This window comes from Crinia signifera, unplaced genomic scaffold (genome assembly GCF_055691185.1).
Source record: "Crinia signifera unplaced genomic scaffold, ASM5569118v1 HAP2_SCAFFOLD_333, whole genome shotgun sequence".
Classification (NCBI taxonomy): domain Eukaryota; kingdom Metazoa; phylum Chordata; class Amphibia; order Anura; family Myobatrachidae; genus Crinia; species Crinia signifera.
In genome coordinates, this window is record NW_028142226.1 from 92,145 (window position 1) to 119,985 (window position 27,841).

Below are 27,841 nucleotides of genomic sequence, written 5' to 3' on the forward strand. Positions count from 1 at the left end.
TGTGTCTGTTGACGCGACGTCAACAGACGGGGCGGAGCACATGCAAATTTGGCCTCCTACCCAGCTGAGGCTCCCTTCCCGCCCGCCGACGACCTAATCACAAAATCAGTTGGATGGCTACTCGTCCTCCGGTCCCTGTCCAGCACTTCAAGTCCTAATCACACCTGCCGTACAGCCAGGTATCTTTCAGACTGCAACGACAAAGAAGTGATGTGTGTGTGTTAGATGTGTCCGTGGTGCTGATCTCCTCTCCACCAGTATTGCTGGCCGAATTCAGGTTCGCGCGGTTTGCTGGGAGCCCATTCGGGTTATCGCTTCTCGGCCTTTTGGCTAAGATCAAGTGTAGTATCTGTTCTTATCAGTTTAATATCTGATACGCCCCCTATCTGGGGGCCATATATTAAATGGATTTTTAGAACAGGGAGATGGAAGAAGAGCTTGCTCTGTCCACTCCACGCATTGACCTGGTATTGCAGTACTTCCAGGACCGGTGCACCTTCCTAATCTGTTATCCAAAAATAGACTATTTCCATTCCTGGCACTTGATTTGGAGTATCAATTGTTTGTGCACCTTTGTATTTAGAAATGCATGCATTTGCTGCTTCAAGGTTTAACCCTTGTGCATAAATACTTTGAAATCCTGCCTCCAGTGTATCATTTTGTGACTATTTCTTGACTCCTTGAATTGTACTTTCTGGAATCGAGGCAGTTAAATATTTTTACGTGACACTACACTTGATATCAGCATGTGCGGCCTAGGCAAAAGACCGGAAGCCTGCCTAAATTAAAGGACTTATCAATCGCTGCGACCTCCCAATAAATATGCAAACACTATGTGACTTACCTACGATCTTACCACGGAAACATCAACTGGATCACAGCAATGGCATTTTTGGACCCCCCTCCCTCTCCATTTGAAATGGCTTGGTTTTTTTTTTTTTCCTCTCTCTTTCTTTCTTTCTTTCTTTATTTCTTATATTTTTTTCTTTTCTTTTTGCGCGCTCTTTTCTCTCTTTTGTTTTGGGAATTTTTTTTCCTCATTTCTTTTGTTTTGGGAATTTTTTTTCCTCTTCCATTTTTTTTCCGAGCCAAACAATTGATGATCATTGAGAGGGGGGATTTAGAAAAAGTATCACTTACCTTCTTCGGACCATCATTTGGGTGGTAACTGCCAATAAAAGAAAACATTGGCCCACCCAGCTCACCTACACATGACTGTCCTGTCTGCCTGTCTGTTCCAAGTGACTGTCTGGCTGTCAGGTTCCGCCGGATTCCGAGTGAGCAGCTTGTGATGTCATAGAGGGCAGATTGTGATGTCACACAAAGGGTCCTGCCACATGAATGCCTGTCCATCTGACTGTCTACTACTGCTGCTGAATGGGCTCAAAACAGGAAAGCCGTCATTGCACCTGATTGTGCAAGATTCCTCCTTCTCCTCTGCAGCAGCTAGCTGATTGATTTAGTCAGCAGCAGTTCGTCAGGGACACAGGCAGGCATGCAGCAGCAAAGAGCGAGGAGACAGCTGGCTGCTGCTGCTTGCCTGTTGGTCGTCTGCCTAGTGGGTGTGTGTCTGTTGACGCGACGTCAACAGACGGGGCGGAGCACATGCAAATTTGGCCTCCTACCCAGCTGAGGCTCCCTTCCCGCCCGCCGACGACCTAATCACAAAATCAGTTGGATGGCTACTCGTCCTCCGGTCCCTGTCCAGCACTTCAAGTCCTAATCACACCTGCCGTACAGCCAGGTATCTTTCAGACTGCAACGACAAAGAAGTGATGTGTGTGTGTTAGATGTGTCCGTGGTGCTGATCTCCTCTCCACCAGTATTGCTGGCCGAATTCAGGTTCGCGCGGTTTGCTGGGAGCCCATTCGGGTTATCGCTTCTCGGCCTTTTGGCTAAGATCAAGTGTAGTATCTGTTCTTATCAGTTTAATATCTGATACGCCCCCTATCTGGGGGCCATATATTAAATGGATTTTTAGAACAGGGAGATGGAAGAAGAGCTTGCTCTGTCCACTCCACGCATTGACCTGGTATTGCAGTACTTCCAGGACCGGTGCACCTTCCTAATCTGTTATCCAAAAATAGACTATTTCCATTCCTGGCACTTGATTTGGAGTATCAATTGTTTGTGCACCTTTGTATTTAGAAATGCATGCATTTGCTGCTTCAAGGTTTAACCCTTGTGCATAAATACTTTGAAATCCTGCCTCCAGTGTATCATTTTGTGACTATTTCTTGACTCCTTGAATTGTACTTTCTGGAATCGAGGCAGTTAAATATTTTTACGTGACACTACACTTGATATCAGCATGTGCGGCCTAGGCAAAAGACCGGAAGCCTGCCTAAATTAAAGGACTTATCAATCGCTGCGACCTCCCAATAAATATGCAAACACTATGTGACTTACCTACGATCTTACCACGGAAACATCAACTGGATCACAGCAATGGCATTTTTGGACCCCCCTCCCTCTCCATTTGAAATGGCTTGGTTTTTTTTTTTTTCCTCTCTCTTTCTTTCTTTCTTTCTTTATTTCTTATATTTTTTTCTTTTCTTTTTGCGCGCTCTTTTCTCTCTTTTGTTTTGGGAATTTTTTTTCCTCATTTCTTTTGTTTTGGGAATTTTTTTTCCTCTTCCATTTTTTTTCCGAGCCAAACAATTGATGATCATTGAGAGGGGGGATTTAGAAAAAGTATCACTTACCTTCTTCGGACCATCATTTGGGTGGTAACTGCCAATAAAAGAAAACATTGGCCCACCCAGCTCACCTACACATGACTGTCCTGTCTGCCTGTCTGTTCCAAGTGACTGTCTGGCTGTCAGGTTCCGCCGGATTCCGAGTGAGCAGCTTGTGATGTCATAGAGGGCAGATTGTGATGTCACACAAAGGGTCCTGCCACATGAATGCCTGTCCATCTGACTGTCTACTACTGCTGCTGAATGGGCTCAAAACAGGAAAGCCGTCATTGCACCTGATTGTGCAAGATTCCTCCTTCTCCTCTGCAGCAGCTAGCTGATTGATTTAGTCAGCAGCAGTTCGTCAGGGACACAGGCAGGCATGCAGCAGCAAAGAGCGAGGAGACAGCTGGCTGCTGCTGCTTGCCTGTTGGTCGTCTGCCTAGTGGGTGTGTGTCTGTTGACGCGACGTCAACAGACGGGGCGGAGCACATGCAAATTTGGCCTCCTACCCAGCTGAGGCTCCCTTCCCGCCCGCCGACGACCTAATCACAAAATCAGTTGGATGGCTACTCGTCCTCCGGTCCCTGTCCAGCACTTCAAGTCCTAATCACACCTGCCGTACAGCCAGGTATCTTTCAGACTGCAACGACAAAGAAGTGATGTGTGTGTGTTAGATGTGTCCGTGGTGCTGATCTCCTCTCCACCAGTATTGCTGGCCGAATTCAGGTTCGCGCGGTTTGCTGGGAGCCCATTCGGGTTATCGCTTCTCGGCCTTTTGGCTGCGATCCGAGTTTATAGCTCGGCGTAGCCAGGAGGTGCGAGTTTGGGGGGTCCTTCGGCGGGGCCCCCGGGACGTCGAGGAGGGATCTTTTGGAGTCCGGAGTTCCTTTATTGGAGTGATTGGCGGACGACACCACAATGTCTAGAGTACGGAACACTCTGAGGGTCAAGATTGGAAGGGCAACGGGGAACGGTCCCCTAAGGTATTTGGTGGAGGAGGTTTTGGAGAAAATGTTTTCTGTGCAGCGGAGGGAGATCTTTTGTATTCAGCAAATAGTGGCCCTGAACTTTCTGGACGTTACTTTCGTTCAGAGAGCCATTTACCAGGAGGTGCTGGGGAAATTTGAGGAGGAAAAGGACAATCCGGCCCTGGAAGGTGTGGAAGCCTTCCCGGCATTGGGAGAGGAGCTACCTCTCATTGTTCATGTTTTTGACCCCTTTATCACATTAGAGACTATCTTTGCTTTCCTGAGACAGTTTTGTACCTCGGTACGTGGGGGATTTATGCAAAAGAACATCTGCGGTATCTTCAATGGGGGTTGGAAGTTTTGGATACGGTGGAAAACCGATGAGAGGGGTTCCCCCATACACCCCCCGGGTTCCTTTTCGGTGGGGGAGTTTAGGGGATACCTTCAGTACCCTGGCCAGCCGGACTTTTGCCGAAAATGTAGGCAATTTGGGCACAGAAAAGAGGATTGCAGAGGAGAGAGGTTTTGCAGAAACTGCAAGAAACCCGGCCATGAGGCCTTTGAGTGCCCCTGTGCAAAAAGATGCGATTTTTGCGGCGATGTGAGCCATGTGGCGAGGGACTGTAGGAGGGCTTTTTTTGAAAAACGTAAAGGGAAAGACCCTGGAGAATACGCAGCCCAAAACGCAGAAGCCTACGAGAGGAAAAGGCAGGAGGAGGAAGCAAGGAAAGCTGCTCAGGAGGATGCAGAACGCATGGAGGAGGAGAGAGGTGCGGAGGATGAGCCCCCGTGTGCTGCACAGGGATCCCCAGAAACCCACCAAATACCAAGCGCCCACGTGGAGGGAGGAGGGGACGCGGTGTCGGAGGCTCAGGCGTCGATGCGCGAGCCCCCCCACAGTGATGTTTCGGATACCCCGATCTGTTATAGTCCAGGAGCCGGTGGTGTGAGTCCGGAGAGCTCAGAAGCGTCGATGAACACCGTGACGAGCGGTGACGCTGAAGGGTCGTGGCTGGATGAGATGGTCAGTACCCCAGGAGGAGAGAGCCCGAGTACAGACTACAATGTAACACCGAAAGTCCTGAGGGAAAGAGAGCTGGAAAGAACGGCAAAAAAAGCCCGCATCGAAGTGCCGCAGGGAGAAGTGCTGCTGACGGCCAGTGAAGCCCTGATGGCACTGCCATTAATGGGCATCACCAGGATGTCCCCGGATGAAATTGTCCAGGACTGTAGCAGGAGACAGGCAGAAGGGGAGTTGTTCATTCAGAGGAAGTTGGAGGAAATGAGGCGCGCTGGGCCTCATCCCTCAAAATCGGACGAACCACCTTGACTTTCTGCAGGCTGTGGGAAGTTTTTAATGCCTTGCCCCAAGCATTAAAAAGTGTGTAGGGATTATATCCCTTAATGTGAGGGGATGTAGATCTAGATATAAAAGGGCAGCAGTCCTTAAGTATGTGGAGGGTTTAGGGGAAAATATTATTTGCTTACAAGAGTGTGGTTTGGTGGAGGCACCGAGGAGGGAGGAGTGGAAGTGGGGTTTTTCTTTTTGGAGTGGATCTAGGGAGAATAAAAATGATGGGGTGGGGGTGTTGGTGAAGGGGAATAAATATAAAGTAGATTCATATAAAGTAATAGAAGAAGGTAGATGTGTGTTGATTGGGTTTGATTATGGTGGGTGGAAATTTAATCTTTTGAATATTTATGCACATGTTGATAAAAATAAGCGGAAGGCATTATTTGAAAAGCTAAGTTATTATTTAATTGGTAGAAAGCCTGTTGTGATTGTTGGGGATTTAAATTGTGTGATTGATAGAGGAGTGAAAAGAGGAGTGGATGAGGTTAGGAATGATGTTACGAGTGGGATTTTGCGTGGTATGATTGCTGATTTTTCACTGGTGGATGTGGCGAGAGAATGTGGTGGTGGAGTAGCAAATGTGACATACAGAGCAGACAGAGGAATGATAGAATCTAGGCTGGATTACGTGTTAGCTTCAAAAGATTTCACGGGTGAAAGGTTTGAGCAAGTGAGAGTGTGTTTTTCGGATCATGAGTGTATTAAATGTAGCTTGGTATGCAAGGAGAGTGGAAGTTATGGGAATGGGATATGGAAGTTGAATATTGGTATGCTAGGGAATGATGAGGTAAGAGTGAAATTTGCTGAGTGCTATGAGAAGTGGAAGGGGGAGAAAGGGAAGTATGGATGTTTGTTAGAATGGTGGGATTGGGTGAAAGGTGAGATTAGGAAGTTTTTTAGAAAGAATGGGTACAGAATGGCGAGATTGAAGCGAGAAGAGGATGTATGGATGGGAAAAAGATTGGAATATTTGTACAGGATGAGAGAGGATGGTGCGGATGTTGAAGATGAGATACGTGAGACCAAGAATGTGTGCAAAGAGAGAATGAAGGAGAAAGGACGTCAGATTGTGTACAGTGCGAAAGTGGAATGCATGGAGAAGGATGAGAAATGTAGCAGGTATTTTTTTTAAGAAAGTTTGCGGTGGAAGGAAAGATATGGATGTAGTAAAAGGTGAGAATGGAGAGGATTTGTATGGTGAAAGTATGAGGAAGGAGGTTGAGAGGTTCTATAGTGTTTTGTTTGATGTTAAGGGATGTGATGAGAGTATGGAGTGCGAGGTTTTGAGTGCGGTTGAAAGAAGAGTGGAAGAGAGTGACTTGGGGTTGTTGTGCCAAAATTTGAAAGAGAAAGAGATTAAGGATGCGATTGAGAGTCTGAGTAGAAATAAGACGCCTGGAAGTGATGGGTTGCCTGTTGAGTTTTATAGTATGATGTGGGATGTGATTGGAATGGATGTTGTGAATGTGATGGAATATATGTTTAAGAATGAGAAAATGAGTGCGAGTATGAAAGAGGGTGTGGTTGTACTGATTCATAAGAAGGGTGAAAGGAAGGATGTGAAGAATTGGCGGCCAATTACGTTGCTAAACGTTGATTACAAAATATATGCTAAAGTGGTGGCCAATCGTATGAGAGGTGTGATTGAGCAGGTGATTGAGGAAGAACAAGTGTGTGCGGTGCCTGAAAGAAGAATAAGTGAGAATTTGATGCTGTTACGGGATATGATTGGTGATTGTATGAAGCGTGAGCGGAGGATGTATGTGATGGGATTAGATTTTGAGAAAGCGTTTGATAGGGTTGCGCATGAGTTTTTGCTGAAAGTTTTGTTGCGAATGGGTTTTCCGAGTGAATTTGTGTGTAAGATTAGAAGTATGTATGATGGTGTGAGTAGTAAGATTTTAGTGAATGGTTTTTTGAGTGAAAGTTTTCATGTAAGGTCGGGTGTAAGGCAAGGATGTCCGTTATCCCCTATTATTTTTGTATGTGCGTTGGAACCCCTGTTGTGCATGTTGAGGCGTGATAAAGTTATGAAAGGTTATTTGATCCCTGGGAGTGGTGGAAGGAGTGTGAAAGTTTTAAGTTATATGGATGATGTGGTGATTGTGAGTGAGAGTAAGAGAGGGTTAGAAAGGGCTAAATTGTTGATTGGGTTTTTTTGTGGGGCTTCGGCTTTCAAATTGAATTGGGAGAAAACCAAAATAAAAGTTTTTGGGCGTAAGGGTGTGGATGATGTGGGATGTGAGTATGTGGAGGGTGGGATAAAAATTTTGGGTGTAGTGTTTGATGATGATATGCGTGGGAAAGAGAGTTGGTGTGAATTGGAACGAAAGGTGAAAGGGAGATTGAATTTTTGGAAGTTGAGACGATTGACGATGACTGGGAGAGTGTTAGTGGTGAAAATGGTTATATTACCTATGTTGTTGTATGTTGCGTGTGTGTTTATGCCAAATGTTTTGTGTTTGAAAAGGATTAAAAGGGTGTTGTTTTTGTTTTTGTGGAATAGGAGAACAGAATGTCTGAAGAGAGAATGGGTCGTGAAAGAAAGAGCGAAAGGAGGTGTTGATTTTCCGAATGTGGATGTGTATCTGAATCTGAATGTTATTGCAAGAGTGGTGAGTATGATTGAGAGAGATAATAAAGCGGCGTGTATGATGAGGTATATGGCTGGGTGGATGTTTGTTAAACTGAAATGGTACGAAAGAAAGCTGAATGAACCGGTTGCGGATGATGTGTGTATATGGTATAAAAGGATTAGTGTGTTTGTGAGGAAATGGGAGTTGTCAGAGGTGAGTAAGGAGGACTTTAAGCAGAAAAAGAATGTTGTGAGGAAGTTGAGAGATAAAGAAAGTGTATGCAAGGTAGAAGGGTTGAATGATGGGGAATGTTTGGAAGTGTGGAAGAATGTACGTGTGGATGGTTTGGATAATAGGCAAAGGGATATTGTTTGGATGAGGATGCATGGGATATTGCCGGTACGAGTGGTGCAAAAGAAGCGGGGTCTGACTAGTGTGGAAAAGTGTCCAAGGAATGAGTGTTGTGGGGATGAGTCTATAAGACATTTGGTATGGGAGTGTGATTTTGCAAGAAAGGTATGGAAGGGTTTGGAAGGTGTATGTAAGGAGTTGACTGGGATTGAGAGTGTGACATGGAAGATTGCTTTGTTTGGGATGGGTGTAAGAGGAGGGACGAAAGGAAGAATTTTATGGTTAATAATGGTATGTGTGTTGGAATGTCTGTGGGATGTAAGAAACATATATGTGTTTAAGAAAGAAGAAATTGGAGTGAATGAATGTTTAAGGATGGTATTAGGGAAGTTGTATGTGTGCTATGAATGGGACAAAAAGAAAAAGAATGAGTGCGATGCGGAGGGTGTGTGGAAACACAAAAAGTGGAAACATTGGGTGAAATATAGTTAGGTTGAGGTGGTGGGTATAGTGGGTTCTGTTTAGTATGAAGAAGGCGTTGTGAAAAGTCTATTTTTTTTGGATAAGAAGATCAATGGAGATGTCTTTCATTTTGGATTATAAAATATGATTTAAAAAGAACCAAGTATGATGAGAGGATGTGTTTTCGTTAAAAATGAAGTCACGGTGATTGCTGTTCTAAGGAACAGCGACGAAAAAATTCCTAACCTGATTGGTTTTGGGAAAAAAAAAAAAAAAAAAAAAAAAAAAAAAAAAAAAATCTGTTCTTATCAGTTTAATATCTGATACGCCCCCTATCTGGGGGCCATATATTAAATGGATTTTTAGAACAGGGAGATGGAAGAAGAGCTTGCTCTGTCCACTCCACGCATTGACCTGGTATTGCAGTACTTCCAGGACCGGTGCACCTTCCTAATCTGTTATCCAAAAATAGACTATTTCCATTCCTGGCACTTGATTTGGAGTATCAATTGTTTGTGCACCTTTGTATTTAGAAATGCATGCATTTGCTGCTTCAAGGTTTAACCCTTGTGCATAAATACTTTGAAATCCTGCCTCCAGTGTATCATTTTGTGACTATTTCTTGACTCCTTGAATTGTACTTTCTGGAATCGAGGCAGTTAAATATTTTTACGTGACACTACACTTGATATCAGCATGTGCGGCCTAGGCAAAAGACCGGAAGCCTGCCTAAATTAAAGGACTTATCAATCGCTGCGACCTCCCAATAAATATGCAAACACTATGTGACTTACCTACGATCTTACCACGGAAACATCAACTGGATCACAGCAATGGCATTTTTGGACCCCCCTCCCTCTCCATTTGAAATGGCTTGGTTTTTTTTTTTTTCCTCTCTCTTTCTTTCTTTCTTTCTTTATTTCTTATATTTTTTTCTTTTCTTTTTGCGCGCTCTTTTCTCTCTTTTGTTTTGGGAATTTTTTTTCCTCATTTCTTTTGTTTTGGGAATTTTTTTTCCTCTTCCATTTTTTTTCCGAGCCAAACAATTGATGATCATTGAGAGGGGGGATTTAGAAAAAGTATCACTTACCTTCTTCGGACCATCATTTGGGTGGTAACTGCCAATAAAAGAAAACATTGGCCCACCCAGCTCACCTACACATGACTGTCCTGTCTGCCTGTCTGTTCCAAGTGACTGTCTGGCTGTCAGGTTCCGCCGGATTCCGAGTGAGCAGCTTGTGATGTCATAGAGGGCAGATTGTGATGTCACACAAAGGGTCCTGCCACATGAATGCCTGTCCATCTGACTGTCTACTACTGCTGCTGAATGGGCTCAAAACAGGAAAGCCGTCATTGCACCTGATTGTGCAAGATTCCTCCTTCTCCTCTGCAGCAGCTAGCTGATTGATTTAGTCAGCAGCAGTTCGTCAGGGACACAGGCAGGCATGCAGCAGCAAAGAGCGAGGAGACAGCTGGCTGCTGCTGCTTGCCTGTTGGTCGTCTGCCTAGTGGGTGTGTGTCTGTTGACGCGACGTCAACAGACGGGGCGGAGCACATGCAAATTTGGCCTCCTACCCAGCTGAGGCTCCCTTCCCGCCCGCCGACGACCTAATCACAAAATCAGTTGGATGGCTACTCGTCCTCCGGTCCCTGTCCAGCACTTCAAGTCCTAATCACACCTGCCGTACAGCCAGGTATCTTTCAGACTGCAACGACAAAGAAGTGATGTGTGTGTGTTAGATGTGTCCGTGGTGCTGATCTCCTCTCCACCAGTATTGCTGGCCGAATTCAGGTTCGCGCGGTTTGCTGGGAGCCCATTCGGGTTATCGCTTCTCGGCCTTTTGGCTAAGATCAAGTGTAGTATCTGTTCTTATCAGTTTAATATCTGATACGCCCCCTATCTGGGGGCCATATATTAAATGGATTTTTAGAACAGGGAGATGGAAGAAGAGCTTGCTCTGTCCACTCCACGCATTGACCTGGTATTGCAGTACTTCCAGGACCGGTGCACCTTCCTAATCTGTTATCCAAAAATAGACTATTTCCATTCCTGGCACTTGATTTGGAGTATCAATTGTTTGTGCACCTTTGTATTTAGAAATGCATGCATTTGCTGCTTCAAGGTTTAACCCTTGTGCATAAATACTTTGAAATCCTGCCTCCAGTGTATCATTTTGTGACTATTTCTTGACTCCTTGAATTGTACTTTCTGGAATCGAGGCAGTTAAATATTTTTACGTGACACTACACTTGATATCAGCATGTGCGGCCTAGGCAAAAGACCGGAAGCCTGCCTAAATTAAAGGACTTATCAATCGCTGCGACCTCCCAATAAATATGCAAACACTATGTGACTTACCTACGATCTTACCACGGAAACATCAACTGGATCACAGCAATGGCATTTTTGGACCCCCCTCCCTCTCCATTTGAAATGGCTTGGTTTTTTTTTTTTTCCTCTCTCTTTCTTTCTTTCTTTCTTTATTTCTTATATTTTTTTCTTTTCTTTTTGCGCGCTCTTTTCTCTCTTTTGTTTTGGGAATTTTTTTTCCTCATTTCTTTTGTTTTGGGAATTTTTTTTCCTCTTCCATTTTTTTTCCGAGCCAAACAATTGATGATCATTGAGAGGGGGGATTTAGAAAAAGTATCACTTACCTTCTTCGGACCATCATTTGGGTGGTAACTGCCAATAAAAGAAAACATTGGCCCACCCAGCTCACCTACACATGACTGTCCTGTCTGCCTGTCTGTTCCAAGTGACTGTCTGGCTGTCAGGTTCCGCCGGATTCCGAGTGAGCAGCTTGTGATGTCATAGAGGGCAGATTGTGATGTCACACAAAGGGTCCTGCCACATGAATGCCTGTCCATCTGACTGTCTACTACTGCTGCTGAATGGGCTCAAAACAGGAAAGCCGTCATTGCACCTGATTGTGCAAGATTCCTCCTTCTCCTCTGCAGCAGCTAGCTGATTGATTTAGTCAGCAGCAGTTCGTCAGGGACACAGGCAGGCATGCAGCAGCAAAGAGCGAGGAGACAGCTGGCTGCTGCTGCTTGCCTGTTGGTCGTCTGCCTAGTGGGTGTGTGTCTGTTGACGCGACGTCAACAGACGGGGCGGAGCACATGCAAATTTGGCCTCCTACCCAGCTGAGGCTCCCTTCCCGCCCGCCGACGACCTAATCACAAAATCAGTTGGATGGCTACTCGTCCTCCGGTCCCTGTCCAGCACTTCAAGTCCTAATCACACCTGCCGTACAGCCAGGTATCTTTCAGACTGCAACGACAAAGAAGTGATGTGTGTGTGTTAGATGTGTCCGTGGTGCTGATCTCCTCTCCACCAGTATTGCTGGCCGAATTCAGGTTCGCGCGGTTTGCTGGGAGCCCATTCGGGTTATCGCTTCTCGGCCTTTTGGCTAAGATCAAGTGTAGTATCTGTTCTTATCAGTTTAATATCTGATACGCCCCCTATCTGGGGGCCATATATTAAATGGATTTTTAGAACAGGGAGATGGAAGAAGAGCTTGCTCTGTCCACTCCACGCATTGACCTGGTATTGCAGTACTTCCAGGACCGGTGCACCTTCCTAATCTGTTATCCAAAAATAGACTATTTCCATTCCTGGCACTTGATTTGGAGTATCAATTGTTTGTGCACCTTTGTATTTAGAAATGCATGCATTTGCTGCTTCAAGGTTTAACCCTTGTGCATAAATACTTTGAAATCCTGCCTCCAGTGTATCATTTTGTGACTATTTCTTGACTCCTTGAATTGTACTTTCTGGAATCGAGGCAGTTAAATATTTTTACGTGACACTACACTTGATATCAGCATGTGCGGCCTAGGCAAAAGACCGGAAGCCTGCCTAAATTAAAGGACTTATCAATCGCTGCGACCTCCCAATAAATATGCAAACACTATGTGACTTACCTACGATCTTACCACGGAAACATCAACTGGATCACAGCAATGGCATTTTTGGACCCCCCTCCCTCTCCATTTGAAATGGCTTGGTTTTTTTTTTTTTCCTCTCTCTTTCTTTCTTTCTTTCTTTATTTCTTATATTTTTTTCTTTTCTTTTTGCGCGCTCTTTTCTCTCTTTTGTTTTGGGAATTTTTTTTCCTCATTTCTTTTGTTTTGGGAATTTTTTTTCCTCTTCCATTTTTTTTCCGAGCCAAACAATTGATGATCATTGAGAGGGGGGATTTAGAAAAAGTATCACTTACCTTCTTCGGACCATCATTTGGGTGGTAACTGCCAATAAAAGAAAACATTGGCCCACCCAGCTCACCTACACATGACTGTCCTGTCTGCCTGTCTGTTCCAAGTGACTGTCTGGCTGTCAGGTTCCGCCGGATTCCGAGTGAGCAGCTTGTGATGTCATAGAGGGCAGATTGTGATGTCACACAAAGGGTCCTGCCACATGAATGCCTGTCCATCTGACTGTCTACTACTGCTGCTGAATGGGCTCAAAACAGGAAAGCCGTCATTGCACCTGATTGTGCAAGATTCCTCCTTCTCCTCTGCAGCAGCTAGCTGATTGATTTAGTCAGCAGCAGTTCGTCAGGGACACAGGCAGGCATGCAGCAGCAAAGAGCGAGGAGACAGCTGGCTGCTGCTGCTTGCCTGTTGGTCGTCTGCCTAGTGGGTGTGTGTCTGTTGACGCGACGTCAACAGACGGGGCGGAGCACATGCAAATTTGGCCTCCTACCCAGCTGAGGCTCCCTTCCCGCCCGCCGACGACCTAATCACAAAATCAGTTGGATGGCTACTCGTCCTCCGGTCCCTGTCCAGCACTTCAAGTCCTAATCACACCTGCCGTACAGCCAGGTATCTTTCAGACTGCAACGACAAAGAAGTGATGTGTGTGTGTTAGATGTGTCCGTGGTGCTGATCTCCTCTCCACCAGTATTGCTGGCCGAATTCAGGTTCGCGCGGTTTGCTGGGAGCCCATTCGGGTTATCGCTTCTCGGCCTTTTGGCTAAGATCAAGTGTAGTATCTGTTCTTATCAGTTTAATATCTGATACGCCCCCTATCTGGGGGCCATATATTAAATGGATTTTTAGAACAGGGAGATGGAAGAAGAGCTTGCTCTGTCCACTCCACGCATTGACCTGGTATTGCAGTACTTCCAGGACCGGTGCACCTTCCTAATCTGTTATCCAAAAATAGACTATTTCCATTCCTGGCACTTGATTTGGAGTATCAATTGTTTGTGCACCTTTGTATTTAGAAATGCATGCATTTGCTGCTTCAAGGTTTAACCCTTGTGCATAAATACTTTGAAATCCTGCCTCCAGTGTATCATTTTGTGACTATTTCTTGACTCCTTGAATTGTACTTTCTGGAATCGAGGCAGTTAAATATTTTTACGTGACACTACACTTGATATCAGCATGTGCGGCCTAGGCAAAAGACCGGAAGCCTGCCTAAATTAAAGGACTTATCAATCGCTGCGACCTCCCAATAAATATGCAAACACTATGTGACTTACCTACGATCTTACCACGGAAACATCAACTGGATCACAGCAATGGCATTTTTGGACCCCCCTCCCTCTCCATTTGAAATGGCTTGGTTTTTTTTTTTTTCCTCTCTCTTTCTTTCTTTCTTTCTTTATTTCTTATATTTTTTTCTTTTCTTTTTGCGCGCTCTTTTCTCTCTTTTGTTTTGGGAATTTTTTTTCCTCATTTCTTTTGTTTTGGGAATTTTTTTTCCTCTTCCATTTTTTTTCCGAGCCAAACAATTGATGATCATTGAGAGGGGGGATTTAGAAAAAGTATCACTTACCTTCTTCGGACCATCATTTGGGTGGTAACTGCCAATAAAAGAAAACATTGGCCCACCCAGCTCACCTACACATGACTGTCCTGTCTGCCTGTCTGTTCCAAGTGACTGTCTGGCTGTCAGGTTCCGCCGGATTCCGAGTGAGCAGCTTGTGATGTCATAGAGGGCAGATTGTGATGTCACACAAAGGGTCCTGCCACATGAATGCCTGTCCATCTGACTGTCTACTACTGCTGCTGAATGGGCTCAAAACAGGAAAGCCGTCATTGCACCTGATTGTGCAAGATTCCTCCTTCTCCTCTGCAGCAGCTAGCTGATTGATTTAGTCAGCAGCAGTTCGTCAGGGACACAGGCAGGCATGCAGCAGCAAAGAGCGAGGAGACAGCTGGCTGCTGCTGCTTGCCTGTTGGTCGTCTGCCTAGTGGGTGTGTGTCTGTTGACGCGACGTCAACAGACGGGGCGGAGCACATGCAAATTTGGCCTCCTACCCAGCTGAGGCTCCCTTCCCGCCCGCCGACGACCTAATCACAAAATCAGTTGGATGGCTACTCGTCCTCCGGTCCCTGTCCAGCACTTCAAGTCCTAATCACACCTGCCGTACAGCCAGGTATCTTTCAGACTGCAACGACAAAGAAGTGATGTGTGTGTGTTAGATGTGTCCGTGGTGCTGATCTCCTCTCCACCAGTATTGCTGGCCGAATTCAGGTTCGCGCGGTTTGCTGGGAGCCCATTCGGGTTATCGCTTCTCGGCCTTTTGGCTAAGATCAAGTGTAGTATCTGTTCTTATCAGTTTAATATCTGATACGCCCCCTATCTGGGGGCCATATATTAAATGGATTTTTAGAACAGGGAGATGGAAGAAGAGCTTGCTCTGTCCACTCCACGCATTGACCTGGTATTGCAGTACTTCCAGGACCGGTGCACCTTCCTAATCTGTTATCCAAAAATAGACTATTTCCATTCCTGGCACTTGATTTGGAGTATCAATTGTTTGTGCACCTTTGTATTTAGAAATGCATGCATTTGCTGCTTCAAGGTTTAACCCTTGTGCATAAATACTTTGAAATCCTGCCTCCAGTGTATCATTTTGTGACTATTTCTTGACTCCTTGAATTGTACTTTCTGGAATCGAGGCAGTTAAATATTTTTACGTGACACTACACTTGATATCAGCATGTGCGGCCTAGGCAAAAGACCGGAAGCCTGCCTAAATTAAAGGACTTATCAATCGCTGCGACCTCCCAATAAATATGCAAACACTATGTGACTTACCTACGATCTTACCACGGAAACATCAACTGGATCACAGCAATGGCATTTTTGGACCCCCCTCCCTCTCCATTTGAAATGGCTTGGTTTTTTTTTTTTTCCTCTCTCTTTCTTTCTTTCTTTCTTTATTTCTTATATTTTTTTCTTTTCTTTTTGCGCGCTCTTTTCTCTCTTTTGTTTTGGGAATTTTTTTTCCTCATTTCTTTTGTTTTGGGAATTTTTTTTCCTCTTCCATTTTTTTTCCGAGCCAAACAATTGATGATCATTGAGAGGGGGGATTTAGAAAAAGTATCACTTACCTTCTTCGGACCATCATTTGGGTGGTAACTGCCAATAAAAGAAAACATTGGCCCACCCAGCTCACCTACACATGACTGTCCTGTCTGCCTGTCTGTTCCAAGTGACTGTCTGGCTGTCAGGTTCCGCCGGATTCCGAGTGAGCAGCTTGTGATGTCATAGAGGGCAGATTGTGATGTCACACAAAGGGTCCTGCCACATGAATGCCTGTCCATCTGACTGTCTACTACTGCTGCTGAATGGGCTCAAAACAGGAAAGCCGTCATTGCACCTGATTGTGCAAGATTCCTCCTTCTCCTCTGCAGCAGCTAGCTGATTGATTTAGTCAGCAGCAGTTCGTCAGGGACACAGGCAGGCATGCAGCAGCAAAGAGCGAGGAGACAGCTGGCTGCTGCTGCTTGCCTGTTGGTCGTCTGCCTAGTGGGTGTGTGTCTGTTGACGCGACGTCAACAGACGGGGCGGAGCACATGCAAATTTGGCCTCCTACCCAGCTGAGGCTCCCTTCCCGCCCGCCGACGACCTAATCACAAAATCAGTTGGATGGCTACTCGTCCTCCGGTCCCTGTCCAGCACTTCAAGTCCTAATCACACCTGCCGTACAGCCAGGTATCTTTCAGACTGCAACGACAAAGAAGTGATGTGTGTGTGTTAGATGTGTCCGTGGTGCTGATCTCCTCTCCACCAGTATTGCTGGCCGAATTCAGGTTCGCGCGGTTTGCTGGGAGCCCATTCGGGTTATCGCTTCTCGGCCTTTTGGCTAAGATCAAGTGTAGTATCTGTTCTTATCAGTTTAATATCTGATACGCCCCCTATCTGGGGGCCATATATTAAATGGATTTTTAGAACAGGGAGATGGAAGAAGAGCTTGCTCTGTCCACTCCACGCATTGACCTGGTATTGCAGTACTTCCAGGACCGGTGCACCTTCCTAATCTGTTATCCAAAAATAGACTATTTCCATTCCTGGCACTTGATTTGGAGTATCAATTGTTTGTGCACCTTTGTATTTAGAAATGCATGCATTTGCTGCTTCAAGGTTTAACCCTTGTGCATAAATACTTTGAAATCCTGCCTCCAGTGTATCATTTTGTGACTATTTCTTGACTCCTTGAATTGTACTTTCTGGAATCGAGGCAGTTAAATATTTTTACGTGACACTACACTTGATATCAGCATGTGCGGCCTAGGCAAAAGACCGGAAGCCTGCCTAAATTAAAGGACTTATCAATCGCTGCGACCTCCCAATAAATATGCAAACACTATGTGACTTACCTACGATCTTACCACGGAAACATCAACTGGATCACAGCAATGGCATTTTTGGACCCCCCTCCCTCTCCATTTGAAATGGCTTGGTTTTTTTTTTTTTCCTCTCTCTTTCTTTCTTTCTTTCTTTATTTCTTATATTTTTTTCTTTTCTTTTTGCGCGCTCTTTTCTCTCTTTTGTTTTGGGAATTTTTTTTCCTCATTTCTTTTGTTTTGGGAATTTTTTTTCCTCTTCCATTTTTTTTCCGAGCCAAACAATTGATGATCATTGAGAGGGGGGATTTAGAAAAAGTATCACTTACCTTCTTCGGACCATCATTTGGGTGGTAACTGCCAATAAAAGAAAACATTGGCCCACCCAGCTCACCTACACATGACTGTCCTGTCTGCCTGTCTGTTCCAAGTGACTGTCTGGCTGTCAGGTTCCGCCGGATTCCGAGTGAGCAGCTTGTGATGTCATAGAGGGCAGATTGTGATGTCACACAAAGGGTCCTGCCACATGAATGCCTGTCCATCTGACTGTCTACTACTGCTGCTGAATGGGCTCAAAACAGGAAAGCCGTCATTGCACCTGATTGTGCAAGATTCCTCCTTCTCCTCTGCAGCAGCTAGCTGATTGATTTAGTCAGCAGCAGTTCGTCAGGGACACAGGCAGGCATGCAGCAGCAAAGAGCGAGGAGACAGCTGGCTGCTGCTGCTTGCCTGTTGGTCGTCTGCCTAGTGGGTGTGTGTCTGTTGACGCGACGTCAACAGACGGGGCGGAGCACATGCAAATTTGGCCTCCTACCCAGCTGAGGCTCCCTTCCCGCCCGCCGACGACCTAATCACAAAATCAGTTGGATGGCTACTCGTCCTCCGGTCCCTGTCCAGCACTTCAAGTCCTAATCACACCTGCCGTACAGCCAGGTATCTTTCAGACTGCAACGACAAAGAAGTGATGTGTGTGTGTTAGATGTGTCCGTGGTGCTGATCTCCTCTCCACCAGTATTGCTGGCCGAATTCAGGTTCGCGCGGTTTGCTGGGAGCCCATTCGGGTTATCGCTTCTCGGCCTTTTGGCTAAGATCAAGTGTAGTATCTGTTCTTATCAGTTTAATATCTGATACGCCCCCTATCTGGGGGCCATATATTAAATGGATTTTTAGAACAGGGAGATGGAAGAAGAGCTTGCTCTGTCCACTCCACGCATTGACCTGGTATTGCAGTACTTCCAGGACCGGTGCACCTTCCTAATCTGTTATCCAAAAATAGACTATTTCCATTCCTGGCACTTGATTTGGAGTATCAATTGTTTGTGCACCTTTGTATTTAGAAATGCATGCATTTGCTGCTTCAAGGTTTAACCCTTGTGCATAAATACTTTGAAATCCTGCCTCCAGTGTATCATTTTGTGACTATTTCTTGACTCCTTGAATTGTACTTTCTGGAATCGAGGCAGTTAAATATTTTTACGTGACACTACACTTGATATCAGCATGTGCGGCCTAGGCAAAAGACCGGAAGCCTGCCTAAATTAAAGGACTTATCAATCGCTGCGACCTCCCAATAAATATGCAAACACTATGTGACTTACCTACGATCTTACCACGGAAACATCAACTGGATCACAGCAATGGCATTTTTGGACCCCCCTCCCTCTCCATTTGAAATGGCTTGGTTTTTTTTTTTTTCCTCTCTCTTTCTTTCTTTCTTTCTTTATTTCTTATATTTTTTTCTTTTCTTTTTGCGCGCTCTTTTCTCTCTTTTGTTTTGGGAATTTTTTTTCCTCATTTCTTTTGTTTTGGGAATTTTTTTTCCTCTTCCATTTTTTTTCCGAGCCAAACAATTGATGATCATTGAGAGGGGGGATTTAGAAAAAGTATCACTTACCTTCTTCGGACCATCATTTGGGTGGTAACTGCCAATAAAAGAAAACATTGGCCCACCCAGCTCACCTACACATGACTGTCCTGTCTGCCTGTCTGTTCCAAGTGACTGTCTGGCTGTCAGGTTCCGCCGGATTCCGAGTGAGCAGCTTGTGATGTCATAGAGGGCAGATTGTGATGTCACACAAAGGGTCCTGCCACATGAATGCCTGTCCATCTGACTGTCTACTACTGCTGCTGAATGGGCTCAAAACAGGAAAGCCGTCATTGCACCTGATTGTGCAAGATTCCTCCTTCTCCTCTGCAGCAGCTAGCTGATTGATTTAGTCAGCAGCAGTTCGTCAGGGACACAGGCAGGCATGCAGCAGCAAAGAGCGAGGAGACAGCTGGCTGCTGCTGCTTGCCTGTTGGTCGTCTGCCTAGTGGGTGTGTGTCTGTTGACGCGACGTCAACAGACGGGGCGGAGCACATGCAAATTTGGCCTCCTACCCAGCTGAGGCTCCCTTCCCGCCCGCCGACGACCTAATCACAAAATCAGTTGGATGGCTACTCGTCCTCCGGTCCCTGTCCAGCACTTCAAGTCCTAATCACACCTGCCGTACAGCCAGGTATCTTTCAGACTGCAACGACAAAGAAGTGATGTGTGTGTGTTAGATGTGTCCGTGGTGCTGATCTCCTCTCCACCAGTATTGCTGGCCGAATTCAGGTTCGCGCGGTTTGCTGGGAGCCCATTCGGGTTATCGCTTCTCGGCCTTTTGGCTAAGATCAAGTGTAGTATCTGTTCTTATCAGTTTAATATCTGATACGCCCCCTATCTGGGGGCCATATATTAAATGGATTTTTAGAACAGGGAGATGGAAGAAGAGCTTGCTCTGTCCACTCCACGCATTGACCTGGTATTGCAGTACTTCCAGGACCGGTGCACCTTCCTAATCTGTTATCCAAAAATAGACTATTTCCATTCCTGGCACTTGATTTGGAGTATCAATTGTTTGTGCACCTTTGTATTTAGAAATGCATGCATTTGCTGCTTCAAGGTTTAACCCTTGTGCATAAATACTTTGAAATCCTGCCTCCAGTGTATCATTTTGTGACTATTTCTTGACTCCTTGAATTGTACTTTCTGGAATCGAGGCAGTTAAATATTTTTACGTGACACTACACTTGATATCAGCATGTGCGGCCTAGGCAAAAGACCGGAAGCCTGCCTAAATTAAAGGACTTATCAATCGCTGCGACCTCCCAATAAATATGCAAACACTATGTGACTTACCTACGATCTTACCACGGAAACATCAACTGGATCACAGCAATGGCATTTTTGGACCCCCCTCCCTCTCCATTTGAAATGGCTTGGTTTTTTTTTTTTTCCTCTCTCTTTCTTTCTTTCTTTCTTTATTTCTTATATTTTTTTCTTTTCTTTTTGCGCGCTCTTTTCTCTCTTTTGTTTTGGGAATTTTTTTTCCTCATTTCTTTTGTTTTGGGAATTTTTTTTCCTCTTCCATTTTTTTTCCGAGCCAAACAATTGATGATCATTGAGAGGGGGGATTTAGAAAAAGTATCACTTACCTTCTTCGGACCATCATTTGGGTGGTAACTGCCAATAAAAGAAAACATTGGCCCACCCAGCTCACCTACACATGACTGTCCTGTCTGCCTGTCTGTTCCAAGTGACTGTCTGGCTGTCAGGTTCCGCCGGATTCCGAGTGAGCAGCTTGTGATGTCATAGAGGGCAGATTGTGATGTCACACAAAGGGTCCTGCCACATGAATGCCTGTCCATCTGACTGTCTACTACTGCTGCTGAATGGGCTCAAAACAGGAAAGCCGTCATTGCACCTGATTGTGCAAGATTCCTCCTTCTCCTCTGCAGCAGCTAGCTGATTGATTTAGTCAGCAGCAGTTCGTCAGGGACACAGGCAGGCATGCAGCAGCAAAGAGCGAGGAGACAGCTGGCTGCTGCTGCTTGCCTGTTGGTCGTCTGCCTAGTGGGTGTGTGTCTGTTGACGCGACGTCAACAGACGGGGCGGAGCACATGCAAATTTGGCCTCCTACCCAGCTGAGGCTCCCTTCCCGCCCGCCGACGACCTAATCACAAAATCAGTTGGATGGCTACTCGTCCTCCGGTCCCTGTCCAGCACTTCAAGTCCTAATCACACCTGCCGTACAGCCAGGTATCTTTCAGACTGCAACGACAAAGAAGTGATGTGTGTGTGTTAGATGTGTCCGTGGTGCTGATCTCCTCTCCACCAGTATTGCTGGCCGAATTCAGGTTCGCGCGGTTTGCTGGGAGCCCATTCGGGTTATCGCTTCTCGGCCTTTTGGCTAAGATCAAGTGTAGTATCTGTTCTTATCAGTTTAATATCTGATACGCCCCCTATCTGGGGGCCATATATTAAATGGATTTTTAGAACAGGGAGATGGAAGAAGAGCTTGCTCTGTCCACTCCACGCATTGACCTGGTATTGCAGTACTTCCAGGACCGGTGCACCTTCCTAATCTGTTATCCAAAAATAGACTATTTCCATTCCTGGCACTTGATTTGGAGTATCAATTGTTTGTGCACCTTTGTATTTAGAAATGCATGCATTTGCTGCTTCAAGGTTTAACCCTTGTGCATAAATACTTTGAAATCCTGCCTCCAGTGTATCATTTTGTGACTATTTCTTGACTCCTTGAATTGTACTTTCTGGAATCGAGGCAGTTAAATATTTTTACGTGACACTACACTTGATATCAGCATGTGCGGCCTAGGCAAAAGACCGGAAGCCTGCCTAAATTAAAGGACTTATCAATCGCTGCGACCTCCCAATAAATATGCAAACACTATGTGACTTACCTACGATCTTACCACGGAAACATCAACTGGATCACAGCAATGGCATTTTTGGACCCCCCTCCCTCTCCATTTGAAATGGCTTGGTTTTTTTTTTTTTCCTCTCTCTTTCTTTCTTTCTTTCTTTATTTCTTATATTTTTTTCTTTTCTTTTTGCGCGCTCTTTTCTCTCTTTTGTTTTGGGAATTTTTTTTCCTCATTTCTTTTGTTTTGGGAATTTTTTTTCCTCTTCCATTTTTTTTCCGAGCCAAACAATTGATGATCATTGAGAGGGGGGATTTAGAAAAAGTATCACTTACCTTCTTCGGACCATCATTTGGGTGGTAACTGCCAATAAAAGAAAACATTGGCCCACCCAGCTCACCTACACATGACTGTCCTGTCTGCCTGTCTGTTCCAAGTGACTGTCTGGCTGTCAGGTTCCGCCGGATTCCGAGTGAGCAGCTTGTGATGTCATAGAGGGCAGATTGTGATGTCACACAAAGGGTCCTGCCACATGAATGCCTGTCCATCTGACTGTCTACTACTGCTGCTGAATGGGCTCAAAACAGGAAAGCCGTCATTGCACCTGATTGTGCAAGATTCCTCCTTCTCCTCTGCAGCAGCTAGCTGATTGATTTAGTCAGCAGCAGTTCGTCAGGGACACAGGCAGGCATGCAGCAGCAAAGAGCGAGGAGACAGCTGGCTGCTGCTGCTTGCCTGTTGGTCGTCTGCCTAGTGGGTGTGTGTCTGTTGACGCGACGTCAACAGACGGGGCGGAGCACATGCAAATTTGGCCTCCTACCCAGCTGAGGCTCCCTTCCCGCCCGCCGACGACCTAATCACAAAATCAGTTGGATGGCTACTCGTCCTCCGGTCCCTGTCCAGCACTTCAAGTCCTAATCACACCTGCCGTACAGCCAGGTATCTTTCAGACTGCAACGACAAAGAAGTGATGTGTGTGTGTTAGATGTGTCCGTGGTGCTGATCTCCTCTCCACCAGTATTGCTGGCCGAATTCAGGTTCGCGCGGTTTGCTGGGAGCCCATTCGGGTTATCGCTTCTCGGCCTTTTGGCTAAGATCAAGTGTAGTATCTGTTCTTATCAGTTTAATATCTGATACGCCCCCTATCTGGGGGCCATATATTAAATGGATTTTTAGAACAGGGAGATGGAAGAAGAGCTTGCTCTGTCCACTCCACGCATTGACCTGGTATTGCAGTACTTCCAGGACCGGTGCACCTTCCTAATCTGTTATCCAAAAATAGACTATTTCCATTCCTGGCACTTGATTTGGAGTATCAATTGTTTGTGCACCTTTGTATTTAGAAATGCATGCATTTGCTGCTTCAAGGTTTAACCCTTGTGCATAAATACTTTGAAATCCTGCCTCCAGTGTATCATTTTGTGACTATTTCTTGACTCCTTGAATTGTACTTTCTGGAATCGAGGCAGTTAAATATTTTTACGTGACACTACACTTGATATCAGCATGTGCGGCCTAGGCAAAAGACCGGAAGCCTGCCTAAATTAAAGGACTTATCAATCGCTGCGACCTCCCAATAAATATGCAAACACTATGTGACTTACCTACGATCTTACCACGGAAACATCAACTGGATCACAGCAATGGCATTTTTGGACCCCCCTCCCTCTCCATTTGAAATGGCTTGGTTTTTTTTTTTTTCCTCTCTCTTTCTTTCTTTCTTTCTTTATTTCTTATATTTTTTTCTTTTCTTTTTGCGCGCTCTTTTCTCTCTTTTGTTTTGGGAATTTTTTTTCCTCATTTCTTTTGTTTTGGGAATTTTTTTTCCTCTTCCATTTTTTTTCCGAGCCAAACAATTGATGATCATTGAGAGGGGGGATTTAGAAAAAGTATCACTTACCTTCTTCGGACCATCATTTGGGTGGTAACTGCCAATAAAAGAAAACATTGGCCCACCCAGCTCACCTACACATGACTGTCCTGTCTGCCTGTCTGTTCCAAGTGACTGTCTGGCTGTCAGGTTCCGCCGGATTCCGATGTGAGCAGCTTGTGATGTCATAGAGGGCAGATTGTGATGTCACACAAAGGGTCCTGCCACATGAATGCCTGTCCATCTGACTGTCTACTACTGCTGCTGAATGGGCTCAAAACAGGAAAGCCGTCATTGCACCTGATTGTGCAAGATTCCTCCTTCTCCTCTGCAGCAGCTAGCTGATTGATTTAGTCAGCAGCAGTTCGTCAGGGACACAGGCAGGCATGCAGCAGCAAAGAGCGAGGAGACAGCTGGCTGCTGCTGCTTGCCTGTTGGTCGTCTGCCTAGTGGGTGTGTGTCTGTTGACGCGACGTCAACAGACGGGGCGGAGCACATGCAAATTTGGCCTCCTACCCAGCTGAGGCTCCCTTCCCGCCCGCCGACGACCTAATCACAAAATCAGTTGGATGGCTACTCGTCCTCCGGTCCCTGTCCAGCACTTCAAGTCCTAATCACACCTGCCGTACAGCCAGGTATCTTTCAGACTGCAACGACAAAGAAGTGATGTGTGTGTGTTAGATGTGTCCGTGGTGCTGATCTCCTCTCCACCAGTATTGCTGGCCGAATTCAGGTTCGCGCGGTTTGCTGGGAGCCCATTCGGGTTATCGCTTCTCGGCCTTTTGGCTAAGATCAAGTGTAGTATCTGTTCTTATCAGTTTAATATCTGATACGCCCCCTATCTGGGGGCCATATATTAAATGGATTTTTAGAACAGGGAGATGGAAGAAGAGCTTGCTCTGTCCACTCCACGCATTGACCTGGTATTGCAGTACTTCCAGGACCGGTGCACCTTCCTAATCTGTTATCCAAAAATAGACTATTTCCATTCCTGGCACTTGATTTGGAGTATCAATTGTTTGTGCACCTTTGTATTTAGAAATGCATGCATTTGCTGCTTCAAGGTTTAACCCTTGTGCATAAATACTTTGAAATCCTGCCTCCAGTGTATCATTTTGTGACTATTTCTTGACTCCTTGAATTGTACTTTCTGGAATCGAGGCAGTTAAATATTTTTACGTGACACTACACTTGATATCAGCATGTGCGGCCTAGGCAAAAGACCGGAAGCCTGCCTAAATTAAAGGACTTATCAATCGCTGCGACCTCCCAATAAATATGCAAACACTATGTGACTTACCTACGATCTTACCACGGAAACATCAACTGGATCACAGCAATGGCATTTTTGGACCCCCCTCCCTCTCCATTTGAAATGGCTTGGTTTTTTTTTTTTCCTCTCTCTTTCTTTCTTTCTTTCTTTATTTCTTATATTTTTTTCTTTTCTTTTTGCGCGCTCTTTTCTCTCTTTTGTTTTGGGAATTTTTTTTCCTCATTTCTTTTGTTTTGGGAATTTTTTTTCCTCTTCCATTTTTTTTCCGAGCCAAACAATTGATGATCATTGAGAGGGGGGATTTAGAAAAAGTATCACTTACCTTCTTCGGACCATCATTTGGGTGGTAACTGCCAATAAAAGAAAACATTGGCCCACCCAGCTCACCTACACATGACTGTCCTGTCTGCCTGTCTGTTCCAAGTGACTGTCTGGCTGTCAGGTTCCGCCGGATTCCGAGTGAGCAGCTTGTGATGTCATAGAGGGCAGATTGTGATGTCACACAAAGGGTCCTGCCACATGAATGCCTGTCCATCTGACTGTCTACTACTGCTGCTGAATGGGCTCAAAACAGGAAAGCCGTCATTGCACCTGATTGTGCAAGATTCCTCCTTCTCCTCTGCAGCAGCTAGCTGATTGATTTAGTCAGCAGCAGTTCGTCAGGGACACAGGCAGGCATGCAGCAGCAAAGAGCGAGGAGACAGCTGGCTGCTGCTGCTTGCCTGTTGGTCGTCTGCCTAGTGGGTGTGTGTCTGTTGACGCGACGTCAACAGACGGGGCGGAGCACATGCAAATTTGGCCTCCTACCCAGCTGAGGCTCCCTTCCCGCCCGCCGACGACCTAATCACAAAATCAGTTGGATGGCTACTCGTCCTCCGGTCCCTGTCCAGCACTTCAAGTCCTAATCACACCTGCCGTACAGCCAGGTATCTTTCAGACTGCAACGACAAAGAAGTGATGTGTGTGTGTTAGATGTGTCCGTGGTGCTGATCTCCTCTCCACCAGTATTGCTGGCCGAATTCAGGTTCGCGCGGTTTGCTGGGAGCCCATTCGGGTTATCGCTTCTCGGCCTTTTGGCTAAGATCAAGTGTAGTATCTGTTCTTATCAGTTTAATATCTGATACGCCCCCTATCTGGGGGCCATATATTAAATGGATTTTTAGAACAGGGAGATGGAAGAAGAGCTTGCTCTGTCCACTCCACGCATTGACCTGGTATTGCAGTACTTCCAGGACCGGTGCACCTTCCTAATCTGTTATCCAAAAATAGACTATTTCCATTCCTGGCACTTGATTTGGAGTATCAATTGTTTGTGCACCTTTGTATTTAGAAATGCATGCATTTGCTGCTTCAAGGTTTAACCCTTGTGCATAAATACTTTGAAATCCTGCCTCCAGTGTATCATTTTGTGACTATTTCTTGACTCCTTGAATTGTACTTTCTGGAATCGAGGCAGTTAAATATTTTTACGTGACACTACACTTGATATCAGCATGTGCGGCCTAGGCAAAAGACCGGAAGCCTGCCTAAATTAAAGGACTTATCAATCGCTGCGACCTCCCAATAAATATGCAAACACTATGTGACTTACCTACGATCTTACCACGGAAACATCAACTGGATCACAGCAATGGCATTTTTGGACCCCCCTCCCTCTCCATTTGAAATGGCTTGGTTTTTTTTTTTTTCCTCTCTCTTTCTTTCTTTCTTTCTTTATTTCTTATATTTTTTTCTTTTCTTTTTGCGCGCTCTTTTCTCTCTTTTGTTTTGGGAATTTTTTTTCCTCATTTCTTTTGTTTTGGGAATTTTTTTTCCTCTTCCATTTTTTTTCCGAGCCAAACAATTGATGATCATTGAGAGGGGGGATTTAGAAAAAGTATCACTTACCTTCTTCGGACCATCATTTGGGTGGTAACTGCCAATAAAAGAAAACATTGGCCCACCCAGCTCACCTACACATGACTGTCCTGTCTGCCTGTCTGTTCCAAGTGACTGTCTGGCTGTCAGGTTCCGCCGGATTCCGAGTGAGCAGCTTGTGATGTCATAGAGGGCAGATTGTGATGTCACACAAAGGGTCCTGCCACATGAATGCCTGTCCATCTGACTGTCTACTACTGCTGCTGAATGGGCTCAAAACAGGAAAGCCGTCATTGCACCTGATTGTGCAAGATTCCTCCTTCTCCTCTGCAGCAGCTAGCTGATTGATTTAGTCAGCAGCAGTTCGTCAGGGACACAGGCAGGCATGCAGCAGCAAAGAGCGAGGAGACAGCTGGCTGCTGCTGCTTGCCTGTTGGTCGTCTGCCTAGTGGGTGTGTGTCTGTTGACGCGACGTCAACAGACGGGGCGGAGCACATGCAAATTTGGCCTCCTACCCAGCTGAGGCTCCCTTCCCGCCCGCCGACGACCTAATCACAAAATCAGTTGGATGGCTACTCGTCCTCCGGGTCCCTGTCCAGCACTTCAAGTCCTAATCACACCTGCCGTACAGCCAGGTATCTTTCAGACTGCAACGACAAAGAAGTGATGTGTGTGTGTTAGATGTGTCCGTGGTGCTGATCTCCTCTCCACCAGTATTGCTGGCCGAATTCAGGTTCGCGCGGTTTGCTGGGAGCCCATTCGGGTTATCGCTTCTCGGCCTTTTGGCTAAGATCAAGTGTAGTATCTGTTCTTATCAGTTTAATATCTGATACGCCCCCTATCTGGGGGCCATATATTAAATGGATTTTTAGAACAGGGAGATGGAAGAAGAGCTTGCTCTGTCCACTCCACGCATTGACCTGGTATTGCAGTACTTCCAGGACCGGTGCACCTTCCTAATCTGTTATCCAAAAATAGACTATTTCCATTCCTGGCACTTGATTTGGAGTATCAATTGTTTGTGCACCTTTGTATTTAGAAATGCATGCATTTGCTGCTTCAAGGTTTAACCCTTGTGCATAAATACTTTGAAATCCTGCCTCCAGTGTATCATTTTGTGACTATTTCTTGACTCCTTGAATTGTACTTTCTGGAATCGAGGCAGTTAAATATT

At 45.6% G+C, this 27,841-nt stretch overlaps 14 non-coding genes and 1 pseudogene across 14 annotated transcripts; all 15 read left to right on the forward strand.

Annotated features, from left to right (window-relative positions):
* Positions 1–310: 310 nt before the first annotated feature.
* LOC146055166 (U2 spliceosomal RNA) lies at positions 311–501 on the forward strand. The gene has a single exon (XR_014468495.1). It is a non-coding gene; the product is annotated as a U2 spliceosomal RNA (small nuclear RNA).
* Positions 502–1,875: 1,374 nt separating this feature from the next.
* LOC146055167 (U2 spliceosomal RNA) lies at positions 1,876–2,066 on the forward strand. The gene has a single exon (XR_014468496.1). It is a non-coding gene; the product is annotated as a U2 spliceosomal RNA (small nuclear RNA).
* Positions 2,067–8,641: 6,575 nt separating this feature from the next.
* Positions 8,642–8,843, forward strand: LOC146055121 (U2 spliceosomal RNA; annotated as a pseudogene).
* Positions 8,844–10,217: 1,374 nt separating this feature from the next.
* On the forward strand, positions 10,218–10,408 carry LOC146055168 (U2 spliceosomal RNA). The gene has a single exon (XR_014468497.1). It is a non-coding gene; the product is annotated as a U2 spliceosomal RNA (small nuclear RNA).
* A 1,374-nt stretch (positions 10,409–11,782) lies between these two features.
* On the forward strand, positions 11,783–11,973 carry LOC146055169 (U2 spliceosomal RNA). Its single transcript, XR_014468498.1, has one exon. It is a non-coding gene; the product is annotated as a U2 spliceosomal RNA (small nuclear RNA).
* Positions 11,974–13,347: 1,374 nt separating this feature from the next.
* On the forward strand, positions 13,348–13,538 carry LOC146055170 (U2 spliceosomal RNA). Its single transcript, XR_014468499.1, has one exon. It is a non-coding gene; the product is annotated as a U2 spliceosomal RNA (small nuclear RNA).
* A 1,374-nt stretch (positions 13,539–14,912) lies between these two features.
* Positions 14,913–15,103, forward strand: LOC146055171 (U2 spliceosomal RNA). The gene has a single exon (XR_014468500.1). It is a non-coding gene; the product is annotated as a U2 spliceosomal RNA (small nuclear RNA).
* Positions 15,104–16,477: 1,374 nt separating this feature from the next.
* LOC146055172 (U2 spliceosomal RNA) lies at positions 16,478–16,668 on the forward strand. The gene has a single exon (XR_014468501.1). It is a non-coding gene; the product is annotated as a U2 spliceosomal RNA (small nuclear RNA).
* Positions 16,669–18,042: 1,374 nt separating this feature from the next.
* LOC146055174 (U2 spliceosomal RNA) lies at positions 18,043–18,233 on the forward strand. Its single transcript, XR_014468502.1, has one exon. It is a non-coding gene; the product is annotated as a U2 spliceosomal RNA (small nuclear RNA).
* A 1,374-nt stretch (positions 18,234–19,607) lies between these two features.
* On the forward strand, positions 19,608–19,798 carry LOC146055175 (U2 spliceosomal RNA). Its single transcript, XR_014468503.1, has one exon. It is a non-coding gene; the product is annotated as a U2 spliceosomal RNA (small nuclear RNA).
* A 1,374-nt stretch (positions 19,799–21,172) lies between these two features.
* LOC146055176 (U2 spliceosomal RNA) lies at positions 21,173–21,363 on the forward strand. The gene has a single exon (XR_014468504.1). It is a non-coding gene; the product is annotated as a U2 spliceosomal RNA (small nuclear RNA).
* Positions 21,364–22,737: 1,374 nt separating this feature from the next.
* LOC146055178 (U2 spliceosomal RNA) lies at positions 22,738–22,928 on the forward strand. Its single transcript, XR_014468506.1, has one exon. It is a non-coding gene; the product is annotated as a U2 spliceosomal RNA (small nuclear RNA).
* Positions 22,929–24,303: 1,375 nt separating this feature from the next.
* Positions 24,304–24,494, forward strand: LOC146055179 (U2 spliceosomal RNA). Its single transcript, XR_014468507.1, has one exon. It is a non-coding gene; the product is annotated as a U2 spliceosomal RNA (small nuclear RNA).
* A 1,373-nt stretch (positions 24,495–25,867) lies between these two features.
* LOC146055180 (U2 spliceosomal RNA) lies at positions 25,868–26,058 on the forward strand. Its single transcript, XR_014468508.1, has one exon. It is a non-coding gene; the product is annotated as a U2 spliceosomal RNA (small nuclear RNA).
* Positions 26,059–27,433: 1,375 nt separating this feature from the next.
* LOC146055181 (U2 spliceosomal RNA) lies at positions 27,434–27,624 on the forward strand. The gene has a single exon (XR_014468509.1). It is a non-coding gene; the product is annotated as a U2 spliceosomal RNA (small nuclear RNA).
* The last annotated feature ends 217 nt before the right edge of the window (positions 27,625–27,841 follow it).